This window comes from Trichoplusia ni, unplaced genomic scaffold (genome assembly GCF_003590095.1).
Source record: "Trichoplusia ni isolate ovarian cell line Hi5 unplaced genomic scaffold, tn1 tig00003955, whole genome shotgun sequence".
Taxonomy (NCBI): domain Eukaryota; kingdom Metazoa; phylum Arthropoda; class Insecta; order Lepidoptera; family Noctuidae; genus Trichoplusia; species Trichoplusia ni.
The window spans coordinates 7461-31143 of record NW_020800479.1 but is presented as its reverse complement, the minus strand read 5'-3'; the positions used below and the strand labels follow the sequence as shown (position 1 = coordinate 31143).

Sequence of the window (23683 nt, the reverse complement as noted above, 5' to 3'; positions counted from 1 at the left end):
CCATGACCTAGCCTAACATTCCTCACAAAACTAGCCCCTCCCTTTGTTCCCCTTAGTGAGGAATGCCCTATACTCCAACCCTCCCCTCCTTCCAATGATGAATGACATGCCATTTACAATCCGTGAATTAGAGACTGTTCTCAACCACGTTCGGGACTCGGCTCCAGGTATAGATGGCGTGCCTTACTCCTTCTTTAAAAAATCCGGGCAGCACAGCCGACTTTATCTTTTATCCCTCCTTAACACCTGTTTCTTCCTCGCATATATTCCGGACACCTGGAAGACCCAACTCATCATCCCAATCCTAAAACCCGGTAAATCCCCTGATTGCGCAGACCACTACCGGCCCATTACCTTGTCGCCGGTGATTGCTAAGTTATATGAGCACCTCATTAAAAACAGGTTGGTATGGCTCATAGAAAGTCGTGGCCTTCTAGCGGAAACTCAGTTTGGATTTCGCAGGGGATCTAGCACGATGGATAGCTTAGGCGTCTTACTGACAGATATCCACATCGCTTTGTCTAGAAATGACTCAGTTCTCGCGGTGTTCCTCGATATTTCAGCTGCCTACGACAACGTCCTCCTTTCCGTACTCAGAAGTAAGTTACGTCAGCTGAGTATACCGTGTAAGATGCGACAAGCTATAGGTAGGCTACTGTCGGGACGTAAAGTTCAGCTCCATATCCCAGGCGAAAACATTGAACCAAGAACCGTTTGGCGCGGACCACAGAGTACATTCTGATATACTGTAATAGAGACCAATCTTCGGCATTAAAATGGGTAACCACCCACGCTTAGATGCTAGCACCATCTGTTATCAGGAGTTGGAATCATTACTCATTATGTCTATAACTATAGCTATACCTATACACATATAAATAGAGGCTATGCGTACGTACGTACAGGTACTATTATTAAAATTTTATGGATGGAACGGCTATGCTGTAGGACATTAAGGATTTAGAAATGAAACATTTCATTAAGTAACTCAAACTCATAGCATTTATTTCAAATAAACCAATTACAGGAATGGAATAAAAGCACACTAAATTCCTTTCTGGTCACAATTGTGGATTAGCCGGAGGAACTTTTGCTCAACTCAACGACAAATGAACAACGACATACAGAAAAAACACAACACGAACACAAAAATATCACATGAACCCGGCGCGAGCGTCAGGCATTAGTAGACATTTGCATTTGGGGGTACCAGTTTATTGAAAAATAGACCACCAACAAAATTCTACCATCACCATAATCTCATGGAGTAAAGTTTGGATAGATATTGTTTAACATTTTCGGATTATTTGATAATATTTCCCTCTAACAATCAAATGTCTTATTAACAAATTTATATTAATAAAATTTTTGAACTAATTAATAATATTTTCCGGCAAATAAAATAAAAACTACTCTTTTAGTAGCAATCTGCCTCTCAATAAATTGTCAGTGTTAGATTCTGTTTAGTGACATCTGTTGGAATTTTATTGAACATTAGTGCAGAGCCGCCATCTGGTATCCAGAGTCAGTACCATACCCGTTATAACCCGACAAAATAAGAAAACACCTTCCTACTTGTTCGCTTAAGGACTAACAGACACATCGTGAATTAGTATCGTTGTAACCACTGATTTCCCCAGTTTTTTGTACTAAGATTGAACCGCCTGGCGCGGACTTCCTCAGGGTTCGGTACTCAGTCCCATCCTGTACAACATATACACTTCGGACCTACACACGTCTCTCAACGTCGACTGTCGGATCTTACAGTATGCGGATGACCTGTGCTTATGTGTGTCGGGTTCATCCATTGAACGAGCAGCGGAATCCATGCAAATATCCCTCGACTCATTAAATCACTGGCTTAGGTCCGTATTACAGAAGGCTACTTAAGTCCAGTTTGATCTTAAATCACCTGATCATAGTTTAAATATTGAATCTGCACTTGAGGGTCATTCTTATTTCAGAACATTATTCAAACTTCACTCAGCTAAATCGAGATTCAAATCGCGTCTCAAGCAGAGAATATGCCTTGTCTATGAATCAGACTGTCTTCGTTTACAAATTTATCTTTCCCGAAATTCTGGTTCAACATACGCAAAATAAGAATTTAGTTTCAAACCGAATTAATAATTATATTGTGATTTAAAGACGATTAAGATTTTTAACTGTAGGTTTTATTTCAAAAACTTAAATAAATTATTGTTAAATAACGTTGCGCAACGTTAACGTGTAATTGTTACATAAATTATCGTAATAATCACTCTTCAAAAATATCTATTATTTCTATTACAACACAATTATTTGCTTAACTCAAAGCGAAATCTCTGCTCAAGCGCGATGTCGACCACACTTGAGTAATCACAGATCAAATCTCTACTTGAGTAGTAAACTAGAACTGAGTAATGATTTAGAATAAGATCTACACTCAGCTGAACTATGATCACCGAATCTAGGGTTGAGGAGCATTCTAAAATGAAATCTCAACTCAAATCTAGTTTTAAACAGAGATTAGGACTTAAGTATGTGCATGACCTTAGTCTCATGGACTCAGTTTATCAGCCCCTAAGAGCTCCAGTGTAATTTTCACTCGGAAACAAGTTTGTCCAGATGTTCGCCTGGAAATCGAAGGATCTCCCATTACGGTTGTAGACCGGGTCAGATTTCTAGGAGTCATTTTGGACTCGAAGTTATCTGGAGTCTCCCATATTGACTATGTTTCCAATAAATGCGAGAGGAAGATAAACTTGTTGCGGGCTCTGGCAGGCGTTTGGTGGGGTGCTCACCCATTTACTCTTAAACTTATTTACAATGCCGTAATAAGGAGCTCATTAGATTATGGAATCTTCTGGCTGGCACCATGCAGCAAAACTGCAATGGCTAGGCTGAAAACTTCAATCAAAGTCTTTTCGCATTGTTTTGGGTTGCATGAGGTCTACCCCGATTAACGCTCTGCAAGTCGAGAGTGGCGACCTTCCTCTTTCTCTCCGTAGGCAGTATCTTGCGGATAAATTCATTTACAAGTCCTACTTTCTTTCTACCCACAAGATTCTGCCTAAACTGGCTACTTTGTACCACTTTTGCAATCAAAGTTCTTATTGGAGACATAAGGACATCCCTCTCTTTATAAAGTCTTTCAGAAAAATAAGGATGGTGGAGGAGAACGCCCCTATTCGCCAGTGTACTAAATTACCCGTCTATACCTCCCCATATAGTGTTCTAAATTTTGTTCCCCTAGTCTTCAACAACATAGGTATAAACAAGGAAACGGTACAGGCTAATGACAGGTTTTGTCAAATTACAAAAGACAAATGGTCGGATTATGCTAGGTTCTATACCGATGCATCTAAATTATCCCCAGACGGCTGTACCGGTGTTTCAGTTTATATCCCTAACTCTCAAACCTTTCTGCAGTTCCAGTGCTCTCCAGAAACATCTGTTTTCACTGGAGAGTGCATTGGCATTTTCGAGGCATGTTTGTACATTTCAGCACACAGCAATATCTCAAAAGCTGTTATTTTCTCTGACTCCATTAGTGCCCTGGAGGCTATTGTCAAGAATACCTTTAAGGATTTCCTCCGCAGTCCCATTATTTTTGATATTAAAAACCTTTTGTTTTCTTGCTCTAGTAAGGGCGTAGAGGTTATATTGGTATGGATTCCCGGACATAGGGGTATTACTGGCAACGAATGTGCGGACGTCGCAGCAAAGGCTGCTGTTTCCAGCAGCTGCGCAGACCGGAGTCATTTTACAATTGAAGTCTACGACCTAAGCCATAGCGCAAAATCTGATCTCTTCGTGGCCTGGCAGTCTTATTGGTCTGAGACCAGTAAGGCCAAAGGCGGAGCATATGCAGCAATTCAGCCTACTATTCCTTCTAAACCGTGGTTTTATAGACTCGCGATCCTGCCGCGTCTGCTCATGATTAAGGACTCCGGTTGGGTCCGAAACTAGTCGGGCTACCTCGATAAATACGCGTGAGTAAACCGTTACATCATTTATTAATGAATCATTCTCACCTATTTTGTGTTGTTTTAGATACCGGAATTCTGCCAAAAAGACACTAGTATTCCAGACAGATCTTACAGTACCCATGTGTGGTCATTACACGACACTGGCAGAAATTGCTAAAACAATTAGCAGATTGCCATAAAAAAAAAACTGTTTCATTTTTGAGAATTAACCTCAAAACTTTAATTTAAGATTTCTCAAAAACTACACATTTGCGCACAAAAACACTTTATATTATAACTCGGGGCATCATTGCCAATCTATTAAAACCAAAAACACCCAGGAATTCGTGCAGCACGTTTCTAAAGTCAACCCGTTGTCGCATTTTCAAATCGAAAGTCGATTAATGTATTTATATTTCAATTGGATTTATGTTATTTATTATATTAATTATACTTATTAAATTGCAATATTATTGTTCATCATAAAAATAGAACCATAATATAATTAGAATTTGTTCTTAATTTGAGTGGTTTCACCCTCATAAATAAGCGTTAAAATTTGAATTTAATTTTCGTACCCATTGTATTGCGGTTATTAGTTTGATTAATATAGGTGAGAGGTGTTAATTTCAATCGAAAATTATAATAATAAGTGATCATTGCATTGTATAACTTCCAGGTCTCACACACTTGTCTTCCAGAATGACTGACAAGGAGGAGATAAAGGAGTTAATTAAGAAACGGGGTAGCTATAAAGGTCGTCTCACGGTTTTTTCTACGTACCTGAACGGACTGGCTCAAACATTAGGCCAATCAGAAGTATGTGAACTGCAATTACGTATTAATAAAATGGAATCATTGTATGACCAATATGATGAGGTGCAGTTGAGAATAGAATGTCTTGTAGATGACGTCGACTCCCAAATGTCAGGAAGGAGCGACTTTGAGTCATCATTTTACAAGTCCCTTGGCAAAGCACAGAATATATTGTCGCGTAATTGTAAAAATAATGATGAGGGAAGTGAGAGAGGTTGCTCGCGTAGCAGTAATCATCATCTCGTTAAGTTACCTATCATCAAATTACCAACTTTTAGTGGCTCATATGATAATTGGTTGGAATTTCGCGACACTTTTTGCAGCCACATTCGAACGACGAAATAGACGACATAAACAAATTTCATTACCTCAGAGCGTCATTGGATGGGACCGCCGCTTTGGTGATACAATCCATCGAATTTTCTACAAAAAACTATCAAATAGCTTGGCAGTTGCTGTGTGAACGGTTTGATAATAAATAAACGTTTATTATACAAAACCATGTCACCGCCTTGTTCAATATCGATCCTATGACTAAAGAATTCTCCAATAGTATCAAGCCTATTATAGATCAATTAAATAAAAATCTCAGAGCATTGGAGTCGTTAGATGAGCCCACTAAACACTGGGATACACTTCTCATACATATCGTGACTCATAAACTCGACGCTAAAACTTTCCGTGAGTGGGAGGAATTTATATGCAGGCTAGACAAGGACAAACGTATAACATTATGTCAGATTTACGAATTCATGCGTAGTAGGGCAGATTTGATTGAAACATTGGAGTTATGACGGAGTAATCAGCAGCCGTCTTACAATATAAATATAAAGTTTAAAAATATGGTAATTAGTTCAGTCCATAGAAATCTATGTTATTTAGATTTCTATGGTTCAGTCAGACAATAATACAACACAGCCGACACACGCACCGAGTGTAAACTTATTAATTAATTCTTGTCGTAAATGTAACGGTGATCACGGTTTACAAAATTGTCCTCAGTTTTTAGCACTTAATACTGATCAAAGATTACAATTATTACCGACTTTAAAAATATGTTTTAATTGTTTCAAGTCAGAACATTATGCTAACCGTTGCAAGTCAAACGGGTGCAAGTTATGTAAACGTAAACATCACACGCTCATCCATGTAGCTGATTTGAAGCGCAAGAGCACATTCCTGCGCACAGATGGCGCTGAGAGGCCAACGGAATCGATTTCCTCTGAGTCTAGTAATAATGTTTCACTGTCATGTGTAACTACTTCGCGTTCCGCTCACGACGCGGTATTCTTATCAACCGCATTAGTAAAATTATATGATAATGATAATTAATCGGCCACATGTAGTCCGCGCCGTGCTTGACAGCGGCAGTACTTTAAGTCTTATGACGGACGACTTGTGTCGAAGATTAAAATTACCTTATCAAACAGTAGATAAATCCGTTTTGGCAATTAATAATTCAGTTAAGTGAAACTTATTCTAACAAATTAATTTATTTTGCAACTAATTGTGTAACTAACTAATTTGTGGTTATTTGTTTATTATTAAGTCGACAAATAAATATATCGGAAGTGAATATTCCGGGTGATATTTGTTTGGCGGACCCTAATTTTCATACACCGTCCGTGGTAGATTTACTACTGGGCGCTGATATTTTCTGGGACCTCGCAGTATTAAGTTAGGGGACGGAAATCCGATACTTTTTAAAACCAGACTTGGTTGGATTGTTTCCATCCCTATCAACGCCGGCCATGTATCGAACTCGTCTCAACATATTAAATGCAATTTTACTAATGTCCACAATTATAGTGAGCTTCTTAACGATGATCTACAAATCCAGTTAACGCGTGTCTAAGTCATCGTATTATTCTGAATGAGAGCAACAATGTGAAACGCATTTTAATGAAAACACAACTCGTTTAGAGGATGGTCGCTTTAGTATGCGCATCCCCCTCAAGCAGAGTCAGAATGTATTGGGTGACTCACTGCAACGAGCTAAGCATTGCCTTTTTTCTTTAGAGCGTAGAACAAAAAATCAACCGGAATTTCGGAAAGGCTACTGTGATTTCATGTCTGAGTATATTTCACTGGAGCATATGTCTGAAAGTCAAATAAACCCAGAAACTGTGTGTGAACAGTAAAACGCAATGATAGTTCGTATTCAACTGTTTTTATTTTAGTTCATTCAAATGTAGGAACGCAATACCACAGATAGTACAACCATAGTTAAATCATTGATAACATATAGCACTAGTAGTAATAGACAATCATTTTGTTATAATTATTTAACACCCTGACCTAACAAAATAAACCAAATTATATTACTACTACGATACAAAAGAAAAATAAAAATAATCATAAGATGTAGTTATAACTGTCTGCATGACACATACTACACTTTTGACACACTTATAATGTTTTCTTTTACATAAACTTTTTGTCAGTATATCAGCTGGCATATTATCTGTTGACACATATTCAATCTTAACTTTATCTTCCAAAACACATTCTCTTACATAATGGTATCTTATGTCAATATTTTTTGAGCGCTTATTGTGAAATAGGGAATAGGGTAGTTAACTAATTTTGAAAAATGAAACTACTTTTACGGATTTTATCGCGGTTTAATTTTAGATTTTAGTTCCCAACGTTTCGAAACCTTTGCAGGTATCATGGTCACGGGCGGACTGAGATGGCGTTCGTCTTGACAGAAGATGTTGCTTGTTCTACCTTCATATTTTAATTAATTATTTGTGGTCCGACCTACGCAGTATGAGCTCACTGTGTCTTGATGTCTTGTGCCGGCCATACACTCTACGGTCTACCGGAGAGGTTATCTGTGCAGGTATGCCCGCCCAGGTCAACCGAACATTGGTAGCGTGTATGGGGACGTTCCGGTGTATCGGAGCGCTCTTCAGTTCTGGCACTGCTAGGTCTTGCTTTAATTTTGAAGATGAATAATGCGAAAAAGAAGCGAAAAAAGTGGTGTAAGCATTGGTTATTGAAAAGAAAAACATACAGTCATCTTAATTTATTGAGTGAATTGAAATTTGAACCAGAAGATTTTAAAAACTATCTTCGAATGGACGAGAAAACATACCTTAAATTACTTGAAATGGTTACTCCTATGATAAAAAAAGAAGACACAGTTATGAGAAATAGTATTTCTGTAATAGTATTACTTAGAAGAGATTATTTGAAGGTAAGTCATTAAAACACTGTTGATTAGAGATAATATTTATTGAAAAAAATATGTACGATTTTAATCATTAAAGTTAAAAAAACTGTCACGTACATTCAAGCTATTCATTATGAACATTGAAATTAGTAAGGAATGTCGCTGCCGAATCTGGAATCGATAGAGCTACCTCTGTTTCATTCGGCTGATTTTCTGAAACTGTAGTTGTTCGTATTTGTGGCGAGTAGAGATTGCGTTGGGAACTGTTGAGTAGATGGTTAGTTTGAAATGATTGAGAAAGATACTCTGAATTTTGACTGGTGGGAAATGGAAAACAGGGTGGGCTAGGACTTCCGGAAGAAACAAAACTTACAGGGGTATATTGGAATTAGGAGACAACTGATATGCATGTTGTCGATATTGCCGAGCAGGAACATAGCTTCGTTGATTTTATTTCAATACTAGCTGTTGCCCGCGACTTCGTCCACGTGGTTAGAATTTTCCATGTCTTTTCCACATTTTTCATTATATCTTCGCTACTATTAGTCGCAGCGTGATGTTATATAGCCTATAGCCTTCCTTGATAAATGGTCTATTCAACACAAAAATAATTTTTCAAATCGAACCAGTAGTTCCTGAGATTAGCGCGTTCAAACAAACAAACAAACAAACAAACAAACTCTTCAACTTTATATATTAGTATAGATTAGTATAGATATCTCTTATGTTAATATAGGCGTGCTCGGGAGTGAGGTTTCCTATTTCTGCTTCAAAAAGTAAATCATTAATAAGTTTTTCTGCGACTGTTAATTGTTTCGCATCTAAAGCTTTCAATTTCATCGCCACGTTTTTTCCATTAATATCGCACCTATCTTCTGTTACAATTGGGCTTAAAGTGATCTCGTACCGATGCCAACACTTCATTTGCTAAGCTTTCATCTTTTCTTTTTGTTTTACAAGGTTTTGTTGGCGAGATGAATTATTATTTGACGATGTTGATCGAGCCTCGTTGTCGGTTGATACGCTGTTGGATGAATATTCTTCATCGGCATTTAAAGAGTCTTCAGTGTTGTCTTTCTAAAAACAAAAAAAAATGATACATTTTTGTGTGCATACGCTATAGATATTTCACATCAATAATAACTACTTTTGCAAGTATATATGATAAAACCAGATGTAGGAAACTGTAATATTATTTTTATATTACAGTTTCCTACATCTGGAGAAGAGTGGAAAGAAATAGCAAAGATGTATGAAGAACGATGGAACTTTCCTCATTGTCTTGGTGCAATAGATGGAAAGCACATATCGATTGTTCCACCGGCTAATAGTGGATCGTATTTTTGTAATTATAAAGGGCAACATAGTGTGGTTCTTATGGCAATTGTTAATGCAAAATACCAATTTATTTATATAGACGTTGGCAATTAGAAAATAGTGATTTACATATTCCAAGCAGTGAATTGTTAAGAGGAAGTAACCGAAATTTACCATATGTATTTGTGGTAGATGACGCGTTCCCATTACGCCCCGATATGATAAAACCGTTTCGACAGGCAGATTTAACATTGCAAGAAAGAAGAATCCTGAATTACAGATTATCTCGCGCGAGACGGACTGTTGAAAACGCTTTCGGGATAATGGCATCATGATTTCGGATATTTTATACTCATATAAATTTAGAACCCGAAAATATCGATAAAGTAGTGAAAGCGTCTTGTGTATTACATTACTTTTTAATTGAACACTCAAAAAAGTCTTATGCACCTCAAAAATGTTTTTATCGAGAAAACTCTGAAAACGGGACTATAATATCTGAAGGATACAATACACAAAATAGCACCATGGAAAACTTGGAAAGAAGAAACCCAGGAAATACTTTGAACAACGCGAAGATAGTCCGAAACAATTTTATGAATTATTTCAATCAGGAGGGAAAGGGTACCATGGCAAAATGATCATGTAAATTAAATAATAAGGCTGAACGGGCAGAGTAGGTACATAGTTCTAAATAAACAGGGTGTTAGGTAGGTCGAGTGAAAAAATTTAGGTGGTGATTCAGACCATCATTCTGACTAACGTCCACAAATAATTTTTTCTCGGAAATAAAATTTTTTTTTGCACTTTCCATACAAAATGGGCAGCCGATTGTTACATTTTGTATGGAATGTCAAAAATCGTTTTCGACAAAAATTCTTGATGGAAGTTAGTCAGAATGAATCACCTTCTAAAATAACACCCTGTATGGTTATCAGTTATGTACAGGATCGTTAAAAATGTAAATACGCGGATACGGATCTTTAATCTCGATGATACGGATATCCGGAACACACTAAGTTATATGTTAGCTTTGGTGAAATTTAGAATGACTGTAAATACAAAAAAGTATAGGTACACTGAAAAAAAACTTTTCAGTTAAACGATTTTATCTTATGTTCGCTGATTAAATTTTGTCATAATCACAGTATTCTACTTGTGCAGCCCTTTCATTTGATACCCATATTGAGGGGGTTGTGGAAAAATATGTAATCCGCCATTTTGTACCGGCGGTCATCTTAGATTTCCAATGTTTTTGATATTACTATATTATATTGTCATCGGAATTAAAGGTGTGTACCAAATTTCAGATCAATCTGACAACAGGCAGGTACTTAAATTTCAATTTCTAATTTTGACGCAAACAAATACCGTACGGGTTAAACTAAATATAAAACCGTTTCATAAAACCATTTAAAAACCATTTAATAATTATGTTATTATTATATTACTTAATAAAAAAAAATACTACTAACTATGAAATATTTTACTTACCTCACAACTATTTTCGTCATCACTATCTAAGTTGGATGAAGATTCCCTTGGAGTGCATTGATCATGAATGAAATTGAACAAATCGTAGTACCACAGTTTAATACGATACACATCATCAGCAGATGCCCCAGGCTTTAAAGATTGCTCATATTTCTTCTTTTCCTTTCTAACATTGCTTCTTAGGTTATTGATCTTTTTCCTACTACATCTTTGTTCGCATCTGGCTGAATTATTCTCAATTTTTCTATGAGTAATTTATAAGCAGCTTCTTTTTTGTCTCGATTATGGTAATCTTTGTTTTCAATTTGCCATAGACATGGATTACTTCTATAAATTTCGATAAAACCTTCAAGGGTTTTTTTAGTTGAATCTGGTGGCGCCATTTTTTGGCAATACGATGCGAGCGATGAGACGCCCGTTTGAAAGAAACACTAGGCATGGCATGGCACATGGCATTAACTGAGGAAAAAGTTGAAGCTTTCAAGCAAAAATACAAGGATCAATGGACTTGTCCTGAGTGTGTTTGCACAATGCCGAAAAGGCCCAACCACCAGCAAGACGGTTTCACCAAGCAACGGAGTAAACATCGCTGACCGAGGCACTCGTCGGAATACAGGTGAAATAATAGTGAATACTGAGATTCATCTTCTGGATGAAATACGGGAGTTTCGATGGGAAGTTAAGAAGCAGCTGGAACAGTAACGAAATGAGTATGTTCTGTTGCAAAATAGATTTATAAATACAGAAACTGAGTTGAAAGAATTGAAGCAAATATTGAATGTAGTACAAGAAAAGGCAAATAAAGTTGAGATGCTAGAAACAAGAATAAAAGTTCTTATAGGAGAAAAGGAGAAGCTAGAAACTAGTCTGAAGTCAGGTCAGACAGAAGAAGGATCTAAAGATCATCAGCAACCTGCGGCATTATCTTTCTCAAACGCTGTCAAAGTTAAGCAGGTAGTTAGTAGAAATAATGTAGCGAAGGAATGTGTGGCCACTAAATCAGCAATAAAATTATTGAATAAGGAACAGACAAAAGAAAGAAATACTGAGAAGAAGTTTACGAATATGGTCAGCGGGGAAAAGGAACAACCAGAAAAAGAGGTAAAGTGGACTACGGTTACCAGGAAAAAAAGTAGATTTACTACCAGCAAAGTGAAAAGAAGTGAAAATACGAGTAACATCGATATACAGGGAACGGAAAAGAAGAAATATTTACATGTATGGCGTCTGCAAAAGGAAACGACAGTGGAAAGCGTAGAAAAACATGTCAAAAAAATATATACAGAAGTGCCGGTTAAAGTGGAGCAAATCAAACATAAGACAGAAAGAGATTATGCATCCTTTATTATAGGAGTTCCCGAAAGCAAATACGGAAAAATTATGTCAGCCTGAAAGCTGGGCAGTAAATATTGAATTTGCGGAGTGGGTGTGGTTTCGGAGAGCAAGCAGTCCCGGATTTCCCACATAACTCGTAACGTTTGGTAGAAATATTCTACCAAAACGTACGAGGGCTGCGAACAAAGTTAGAAGAATTTTACACAAATATTTCAACCGGAAGCGCAGACTTGTTTGCCCTAACGGAAACAGGCTGTAACGACTCCGTCCATGACGCAGAAATAATTCCACCAGGATATACCATTCTACGGTGCGACCGAGCGGACGGGCGCAAACAAGGCGGCGCGTGTCTCGTGGCCACACCGCGTTTTAAGCTGTGGCGAGTGTCACTGCCTGAACACGTGAACGTTGACAATCATGTGTTTGAACTTGTTTGTGCTACTGTGTACCTACGTAAACGATTCATGTTTTTTATTTGTGTTGTTTATATAGCGCCAAATAGTAATGACAATAATTTATGTTATTATTTCGCATCATTGAACAGTATTGTAGTAAGTACGGTGATTTAGTGGTAATAGGGGATTTTAACCTGTTTTCATGTTCTTCAGCCATAAGAGATTATTACGAATACTTTCATAATTTTTCTGGATTCACTCAGAGTAACACAGTGGAAAACTGCAATGGTCGTTGTTTGGATTTGGTGTTGAGTACATTGGCGGGGGGAGGGCGTGTGAGTGTGCGCGCGACGGAGGTGCCGCTCGTACCAGTGGATGCGGACCACCCGCCGCTTGAGATCTTGGTAAGTACACGCTCGTGCCAGCGTTCGGCTAGCGGGCTCGGCGGGCTCGGCGGCCCCCTGCTCAGCGAGCTCTGTTATTGGTTGCTACCAATAACAGTTAGACCTTTAACAAAGCCCATTTTTATTAATTATATTCTTTAATTGAAGCCATAGATTGGACTCCTTTGTATGATTTGGACTTAGAATCAGGTTTAGATTATTTTTACAGTGTTATTAATCCTATTATAGATGACTACGTTCCGAAAAAAAAGCGAAGTAGTGTAAACTCTAGGTACATTTACCCTGAGTGGTACACTAGTGAAATAAGCGACATAAAACTTAGGAGTCCGCAGGAGATTTTAAAGGATGGGAAGGTATTGTGTGGTCAGAGGTGTGTTCAAGAGTTTGCGGAGTATTTTTACTCGGTTTATAGGGCAGTCTCACCGGTGCTGGACGTGGACGCGGCGGTAGCTAAAGCAGGCAGTGGAAACGCAGCGTCGCGAGTACACTTGGACCAATTAACACTGGTAGATGAATGTCGCGCGCTTCAAGACCTGAAGCCGAAACGATCTGCGGAGCCTGACGGCATTCCCCCTTACATCTTTAGAGATTGTTGGTCAGTGCTAGCGAAGCCACTGCTTCACATTTATAATAGGTGTTTACAAGCTGCCGTGTTCCCGGAGAGGTGGAAGGTGACTCGCGTGGTTCCGGTTCCCAAGGGGACCCCCCCTTCTGAAGAAGATTCTGTGGATAAGTTTAGGCCAGTTGCAGTGTTGTCGACGCCGGCAAAAGTACTGGAAACGGCTATTCATAGGAGCATATATCCGCAGGTGAGCGCACAGTTCTCTGACGCTCAGCATGGGTTTCGACCGGGAAGGAGTACTACCACTAACCTTCTCTGTCACATGACTCACCTTATACCAACGGTGGATAGTGGGGGACAAACTGATGCTGCTTACTTTGATTTCAGAAAAGCATTCGACTTAGTCGACAATGACGTGTTGCTTGCAAAGTTAGCTGGTGTTGGTTTCACTACACATTCACTTCAGTTTTTTGCTAGCTATTTGAGGAACCGGCGACAATATGTCGAGTATGTGGGACGCGTGTCAGATCTTTATTTCACGAGATCAGGAGTGAGTCAGGGTAGTAACCTTGGTCCTTTGCATTTCCTCCTCGTGCTAAACGACTTACCAAAAGTGGTCCAAGAGGTTGACTGTTTGTTGTTCGCCGACGACCTTAATTTATCTCTCGCAGTAAGAAGCGGCGATGACTGTGACAGGTTACAGAAGGAAATTGACAGGGTAGTTAGTTGGAGCCAAGAAAATCTGCTGCAGTTCAACAGCTCGAAGTGTGTGACAATCACCTTTTCTCGGGCACACAATCCCATCGGGTGCAGCTACCATATAGACGGGTTACCTATGGTGAGGGTCACAGAAGTCAAGGACTTGGGGGTAAGTTTTAATACCAGCTTGACCTTTCGTGATCATATCATGCGTTGTTGCAGAAAGGCCTTTAGAAATGTAGGTTTCATGCTCCGTACGGTCCAAGGCTTCACGAACGTAAAAGCTATCATTGCACTGTATAATGCATTGGTTAGGAGCTAGCTAGAATGTATCGCAGTCATCTGATCTCCGCATGAAGCTAAATATAGTCTTATGCTGGAGAGAGTACAAAATAAATTTATCAGATATTTATACATGAGATATTACGGTGTCTATCCATTTTATCCGTTGATGTATCCCACCTTATTTATATTAGGTATGGTGGGATATAATGAGTTAAGGGTTAGGAGGGAGCTGGCACTCAACTCATATATATTTAAAATATTAAGAGGGAAGTTGTCCAACCCAATTATTTTAGGGCAGGTGAGCCTATGTGTCCCCGATGGCTACGTATGGCGACGACGGCGATCGCGTCTGCTGGTGGAGCCGCGCCGTCGGACCAACCTTTTAAAGGAGGCGCTGATGACGCGAGCACTTCGCACGCTTAACCTGATCGCAACTGATACGGACCTATTCAGTTGTGCTCTGAGTGAATTCAGAATTTGAATGCATTATTTATAATTAGTTATAGATGTTATTATAAGTTAGGATAAGCACATTTATCGCATTGGGGAAAACCTGTAATGGTAGATGTAAGATGAATAAATAAATAAATAAAAAATCTTCTCTATTGAAATTAGGGTGTTTTTTAATCTCAATAGCCTCGCGAAACATCCTAGGTAGGAATTTGGATTCTTTAGCGAGGATCTGTGGCTGGTCAAATCTAATACATAATGGCTGGAACCTTCAGCATGTTCGGCGACTGCAGACTTCGTTGAGCGGCGGTGTCTGACGACAGCTATGTGTTCTTTAACTAGCTTCGCTTCCCTATGCTTCGTTTGGTTTGACCGATGTAAGAGAGGCCGCAGTCACAATCTAGTTTGTATACTCTTGCATCTTGTAGAGGTATGTGACACTTGACGGATGGTAAGGACTGCCTAATCTTCTTGGGCGGCTTGAAGTATGTTTTAATTGAAGCTCACTTCAAGATGTAACCAATCTTGTCAGTGACTCCTCTGACATATGGTAGTACAGCAGGCAAACGATCATCAGTGGCTGGCTTCACTCAGTTTCTGTGACGGGGCCGTGGAACTTGGAGCTTGTTGTCTCGCAGTACTTGCTTGACGTGTTGAAGCTCAGCGGCAAGGTGTCTGTCATCACAGAGTCCGTGTGCTCTCTGAAACAAAGATTTTCCCACGGTAGCTAACTGTTTAGGGTGGTAGTGAGATTCACCGTTTAAGTACCTATCTGTATGGGTCTTTTTTCGATACACGGTGTGACTTATGGTCTGATCAGGATTTCTTTTAACTAATATGTCTAAGAACCTACAGTTAGCGTTAGTTAGTTAGTTACGACCTATAGTTAGCCAGATAGACGCACCGACCTATAAACTGTCGCGTCACCTGGCTACACTATTACAACCATACACGGGCAAAACGAGTAGCTACGTGAGAGACTCTCGTCATTTTGTTGAGTTGCTAGAGGGTATACAGCTGCAGGACACAGATATAATGGTTAGTTTTGACATTACGTCGCTGTTTACCAACGTACCAGTAGATGAGGTCATACGAATAATCACAACCCTTTTAGGCGGAACTACACTACCTACTGGCTACGTTGAGAGTATCACGTATTGTCTTCAAAGTGGATATTTCCTGTGGCGAGGGGACTTTTACCTCCAAATTGACGGAGTGGCTATGGGCTCACCACTGGCGCCCGTTGTGGCAAACATCTTCATGGAGTGGTTTGAGAAAAAAGCACTAGACTCTGCAAACGTGAAACCGCGATACTGGTGGCGATATGTAGATGATATCTTTGCTGTCGTCGCCCGGGACGCATTGAAGGACCTGACGTCACACCTAAATCGGGTGCACGCGAAGATAGAGGTCACCATAGAGGAGGAAAAAGAAGGTAAGTTACCGTTCCTGGACGTACTGGTCATCCGAGAGCCGAACGGATGGGTGACTCATACCGTATACCGGAAGCCAACGCACACAGACCGGTACCTACGAGCCGACTCCCATCACCACCCCTCACACCTGTCTTCGGTGCCTCGTACGCTGCTGAACCGAGCACTCGCTCTCTGCGACCATGAATACGTCAATGCGGAACTGAGGCATGTACGTGACGTATTAGAGCGCAACGGATATCAGTGGCGCAAGTGTAGACGTCTCCTGGGATCTGCGGGCGAAGCTCGCAAGCGTCCGGCGGAGGCTGAGCGGACTCCTGCGTACTTACCATACGTGCAGGGTGTCACAGACAAGATAGGTCGCTTGTTACGCCGGAGATATAGCATCAAGACGATCTATCGGCCACCCGGACAACTGCGACAGATGATCCGCTCTCCCAAGGACAAGGATCCTTTAGGCTTCCCGGGAGTATACAAAATACCGTGCGACTGCGGTCTGAGCTACATTGGGGAAACCCGGCGTAATGTAGCAACCAGACTTGGCGAACATATACGCAACATGAAGAACATGGACACCGACAAGTCGGCAGTGGCAGAACATGTGTGTAATGCGGGGACGGCACACTACATACGTTTCGACAAAGCCTCCGTACTAGCGAAGAAGAAATACTTCGTGCCGCGAAAAGTACGTGAGGCTATAGAAATCAGCCGTCACCCGAATTTCAATAGAGATCGTGGATGGACACTGCCACCAGCGTGGAAACCAGCACTGAATGCTGCGTTATGTCATACGAAGCCAAGCCTGGAAAGCGACGCGGTCAGCATAGTATGCACTGACTCAGCCAGTAAGGGAGCACGGACGATGCCAATGACGACAGCAGACCCCCCACCCGCGCCACCGGCGTCGCCGGCCCCACCGCCGCTCACGGCGCGGGCGCGACGCTACGCAGCGAGATGCGCGGCCGCTGACGTCAGTTCGACTCGCGATCCCGCCGCGTCTGCTCATGATTAAGGACTCCGGTTGGGTCCGAAACTAGTCGGGCTACCCCGATAAATACGCGTGAGTAAACCGTTACATCATTTAATAATGTCTAAGAAGGCAAGAGATTTATTATCCTCCAACTCCATAGTGAATTGAATTTTGTTATTGATGGAGTTGAGATGTTTTAAAAATGCATTTACTTGACTAGATGGTAAAACTGTGAAAGTATCATCTACGTACCGTTTATAAAACCTGGGAGTGAAAGGAGCTGTTTTTAAGGCTGTCTCTTCGAAGTCTTCCATGAATATATCGGCGACTACAGGGGATACAGGCGAGCCCATCGCTACACCATCTACTTGTACATAGAATTTATTGTTCCACAGTAGGTAGTCAGATGTGAGGCAGTGTTCGAGAAGTTCTGCATATTCTAGAGGTAGGTTGTTCTCTGCTAGCTTCTTGGAAACAATTTCATTACAATCCTTAACAGGTAGACATGTAAAAAAGGACTGTACGTCAAAACTAACCATTACTTCATTGTCATGAAGATGTAGATCTTTAATCTCATTGACAAAGTGGTATGAATCCTTCACAAACGCTGTGGTGTTGCCTCTGAGTGGTGAGAGTGTTTTCGCGACGTGTTGAGCCAATCTGTAGATTGGTGTGTCGATTTGGCTTACAATAGGACGTAGCGGGGCGTTTGGTTTGTGTATCTTTGGCAACCCATACAGTTTAGGTGGTTTTGCGCATTTAGGTATTAAGTATGTAACATCTAGACTTAATGCTTCGGAGTGTTTCTTAACCAAGGCGGTGGAAGTTGTTAACACCTTTTTGGTAGGATCAGTTTTCACTGGTTTATATGTACTTGCGTCCGACAATAGATCTTCTATTTAGCATTGTAGACCGATGTATCCATGACGTCCGTAGCGTTTCCCTTATCTGCACGGAGTATAGTTACATCTTGTCTGTTTTCGAGGTTCTTTAAAGAGAGATGTTCGGCTTTAGGGAGGTTTGGTTTGGGCACTACACTTCGACGTAAAACAGATGATATATCTTGGCGTATCGCCTCCAAATCTTCCTTTCTCACGTTATTGTTGAACAGGCAAGTCTCAAAATTGCAAATAATGTCCTCGTACGGTATTCTACGCGGTGTAACAGCGAAATTTAAACCTTTTTGTAGTGCTTGCACGGTCGGTGGATCTAACGTTTGTTTTGACAGATTTATAACTGCGCGTGATTGGTTGACGTTTGGCGGGCGCGTTCCGTTGTTTAGTTTTTCGAAGCATGTATTAAATTCGAAAGTTGATAAAACTGTTTTCAAATCATTAGTCACGATCTCAACGGTTTTGTTTAAATTTTGTAGGTCGGAACGAGTTTCGTGAATTTTTAGGACGAGTAACTTTTTGCTTGCCTGATGGAGGATCTTGGCGCTCCCTCGTATGTCTTTCTTAGGTGATATCTTGAGACACGTTGGGATGAGATTGTGGTCACGGCATCTCTTCAAGAATGCTAAAGATGTTGTATATCTTGCGCGCTTAGTCTTGAGATCTTCCAACCGGCGTATTTTGTTTGCTATGTCCAGTCCGTACTGGGTTACATAGTGGTTTCTTAGGTTTACGCGAATGTTAGACATTGAAATGAAGTACTTTTACGGATTTTTTCGCGGTTTAATTTTAGATTTTAGTTCCCGACCGCGACGTTTCGAAACCTTTGCAGATATCCTGGTCACGGGCAGACTGAGATGTCGTTCGTCTTGACAGAAGATGTTGCTCGTTCGAAACGTCGGGACCCGCGTTAAAGAACACATAGCTGACGTCAAACACCGCCGCTCAACGAAGTCTGCAGTCGCCGAACATGCTGAAGGTTCCAGCCATTATATTTGATTTGACCAACCACAGATCCTCGCTAAGGAATCCAAATTCCTACCTAGGATGTTTCGCGAGGCTATTGACATTAAAAAACACCCTAATTTCAATAGAGAAGATGGCTGGAAGATATCACCTACTTGGGATCCAATAATAAATAAACTCAAGGCCAAACCCAAGAGCAGCGCTGCAAGACATCAAGACACAGTGAGCTCATACTGCGTAGGTCGGACCACAAATAATTAATTAAAATATGAAGGTAGAACGAGCAACATCTCCTGTCAAGACGAACGCCATCTCAGTCTGCCCGTGACCATGAGTCCTGCAAAGGTTTCGAAACGTCGGGAACTAAAATCTAAAATTAAACCGCGAAAAAATCTGTAAAAGTAATTTCATTTCAATGTCTAACATTCGCGTAAACCTAAGAAACCACTATCAAATTGAACACTTAAAGCTAATAACAATCTGAATGTGAAATACCTTAAAACTGGCGAAAACGTCTCATCATAGTCAATGCCTTTCTTCTGGGTAAAACCCTTAGCCACAAGCTTGGCCCTGTAGCGCACTTCACCATCACTGTTATATTTATTTTTGAACACCCACTTGGCTTTAACCACTGTCTTGCGTTTTGGCCTATTAACTAACTCTCAAGTGTCATTTTCACTAAAAGATTTTAACTCGTCTGTTATCGCGCACTGCCATTGTTCTTTTTCAGAACTATTTAACACATCAGTTGTAGTAAGCTGTTCACCTGCTATTTCCATACAAATACTTGCAGCGTTATAGTAGTCTGGTTCGCGTCTCACACGTTTTTCAGGCACATTGGTGTTACTTTGTGTAGAGATGAGATCCGTGTCCTCTGGTGAGTAGTATATAGTAGTAATAGGTTATGAGCGATACATATCATGGAATAGAACGCCTAATGGTGGCTGGTCGCTCGACGGGTGCGCCTCGCAGCTGATAGTGGTAGAGTATGTTCAATATCCGATAATCGACTCGATCCATTTAGTCGAGTATTCTCACAGGCTTACCATGTATAATTTGTGATTCGATTGATCAAAAAAGTTTATAAGTGAAGGCTATGAACGTATTTTACCATTCTTAGACATGAAGTTTATTAAACAACCCCAATCATTGAATGTAAACACTATCTGTGATGATATTCCCAAGACTCATGCTCGTCATAGTGAATTATTACCTAACATAGTACGTTGTATAATTTGTGGTCCGTCAAATTGTGGAAAAACAAATTTGCTCATTGGTCTTCTTATCCATGAAAATGGTTTAAAATTTCAAAATGTTTACGTTTATTCAAAAACTTTGCACCAACTTAAGTATAGATTTCTGGAAAGTGTTTTACAACGAGTTCCAAGTATTTCATTTCAGAAATATCATGGAAATGAAGACGCTTTAAGTGTTCAGGATGCTAAACCGAACTCTGTCATAATATTTGATGACGTTGCATGTGAAAATCAAAGTAACATGCGAGATTACTTTGCAATAGGTCGTCACAAAAATATCGATTGTTTTTATCTCAATCAAACGTATAGTAAAGTGCCAAAACAGTTAGTAAGAGACAACGCTAACCTTATCGTACTATTTAAGCAGGATGATATTAATCTGAAGCATATATATGAAGAACACGTTAATACAGATATGACTTGGGCTCAGTTTCGTGAAATGTGTTCTAAAATTTGGAGTGAACCTTACAACTTTCTGGTAATAAATAAAGATTGCCCTAAAAATAATGGATGTTACAGAAATAAGTTTGACACATTTGTCGTCTTTGAATAAGAAAATGATATATATTTAAGACTCCTGACATTGTTACCTTATTACTCGCTTAACAACTCTTATGAGATAACTATACATTTATCAACGATGGAAAAATCATTGAAAAGACAAATAGTAGATGCTTCAGCGGCTGTAAAGAAAAAAGTACGCGCCATGAGAGAGCTTGAGATTGGCAATAAGCAAGCATTAGAAACGGTTTTTAAACCTATAACCGAATCAATTAATTTACTAAGCAACACCAGTAATGAAACTACTTCTAATGAAAATGGAAAAATCCTGGAAAACAGTCATACATTAAACAATGAAGCCTCTAGTAGCAGAAAGTACGAAGAAAGCAGTGATGAAAATGAAATCGACAGTGAATCTTCATTTCAATCCATGGGTGATAAGAACGAAGAATGCGATACATCATCTTGGTCCCTATCTCCTGAAGCACTACATGATGTACCATTCGGTGTTCGGATAGAGCGTGGAAAACTTATGTTAGGTTCAGCTAGCATTACGATTGGTGACGATTTTGTTACAGTCGCGGGTCGCAAATATCGTAATACACCCGGTTTGAAACAGTTGCTGCTAAAAAAAGATGTAGACTTGAGTATAGTGACAGATAATGATATGCAGCATTACAAGTCCATGCTGCTCGATACAAATGCACATCGTCGAGATTTTGAACCAAACAAACCCATCAAAAGTAGCAAAGGACAAAAATATTTGCAAATTATTAAACCTCTTTTCAAATTACAAAGTACAAATCAGATCTATAATCACCCAAAGGGAAATGGACTACCCTTGACAAAAGTGTGGAGAAAAAACGTAGACTATGTTTATTGGGACAATCCAAACGAACTAGTGGATAGATTAAAACTTTTGATTGCTTCACGAGACGCTGGCAACACTGGGCTGGACAATGAAATAATCTCCATCATTGAAGAATTACGTGAAAGTAAGGTTATCAGTTAATAAATATCTTCCATCGTCTGCATACGTTTCATTTTACTGTTAACCCTTCAATAAAAAGCATACTAATACTACTACATTTAAAATGAATATAGACAAATTTGGTCATTATATTCATAAAAGAATGCGATTGACAGAATTATTCGAGAGTAATGATAATTCATTGACAAAAACAGAAAATGGTGAATTTGATTTGAAAGCTGCAACGTTAAGAGGTGTCAGAACTCCTGTAGAGCCAGATGACGCTGTAAATAAGGTCTATGTCGATCAATTCATAACAAAAATAACAAAAGATTTACATAAAGCCATGCTGTTAATGCAAGCTCGAATTATGGACGATGTACAAAATACTTTAAAAGCGAAGATATATGAAGTTTCCATTCATTTAGAAGATAAGTTTTACACAAAAACAGCTGTAGATAACTTATTAGCACCTAAAAAGTCATCATAATGTCCAAACAAGAAATTGTAAATGAAATCCATAAAGCAGCGAGAAAAAATTTTAATCGACGATCTGTCATTTTAAAAGGGATTGATGATTTGTGGCAAGCCGATTTAATGGACATGCAAAATTTAAGAAAATACAACAAAGGTTACAATTACATATTATTGGTGATTGATTGTTTCTCAAAATACGCCTGGGCAGAACCGCTCAAATCGAAAAATAAAATTGATGTTACTACTGCATTTGAGAACATACTCAATAAAAGTCAACGCAAACCAGTTAATTTACAAACAGATTCAGGAACAGAGTTTTATAATACATCATTCCAAATGCTCATGAAAAGGTTTAATATTAACCATTACTCGACCTTTTCTACAAAGAAAGCTTCAATTGTAGAGCGTTTGATAAAAACTATTAAAAATAAATTGTATAAGTGTTTTAGTATGAACGGAAACTACAAGTGGTATGTAACGGTGTTACAAGATACGTTGAAAATGTATAACAACACAAAGCACCGTACTATTAAATGCAAACCTGTTGAAGTAAATAAATGCAATGAGTTAAACGTAAAAGACAATATAAAAAGAACACATAAGCACATATCTTTTCGTTGCGTACCAAAGTTTAAAGTTGGTGACAGTGTTCGCATTAGTAAATACAAGCATGTTTTTAAAAAGGGATATACTCCTAATTGGTCAACTGAAATATTTACCATAAAAAAAGTTAACAATACCACACCCACAACGTATCACATAGAAGATCAACGAAAACAAGCTATTTTAGGAACTTTTTATGAACCGGAACTTCAAAAAACATATTTCCCAAGCGTTTATTTGATAGAAAAAGTTTTAAAAAGAAAAGGAAATAAATTGTTTGTGAAATGGTTAGGTTTAAGTAACGCAGAAAATAGTTGGATCAACAGAGCTGCGATTGTGAATTGATAAAAAGTAGATATCAAATCATTCATATAAACATTATTATTTCTTACATGTCTTTCATTTTGCTTTGAACGATGCAAGGTGGTGGACTAGTAAATAGTGTGATTAATAATTTACCCTTTGAACTTCATTTGCCTGGTTACAATTATTGTGGACCAGGTACTAAACTTCAAAAACGTTTACTACGTGGAGATCGAGTCGTAAACAAGTTAGACGAAGCTTGTATGCATCACGATATTGCATATCAGAACCATACAGATTTACCTAATCGACACAAAGCCGATTTACAACTGTTAAACATGGCTAAACAAAGACTTAGGTCTAAAGATGCAGGAAAAGGGGAAAAACTTAGCTCATGGTTAGTGAGCAAAGTCATGAAAGCCAAAA

The 23683-nt window shown here is 39.3% G+C and overlaps 2 pseudogenes; both read right to left on the bottom strand.

Annotated features, from left to right (window-relative positions):
* Positions 1–8623: 8623 nt before the first annotated feature.
* On the bottom strand, positions 8624–11365 carry LOC113508144 (annotated as a pseudogene).
* A 3671-nt stretch (positions 11366–15036) lies between these two features.
* Positions 15037–18906, bottom strand: LOC113508145 (annotated as a pseudogene).
* Between the last annotated feature and the right edge of the window lie 4777 nt (positions 18907–23683).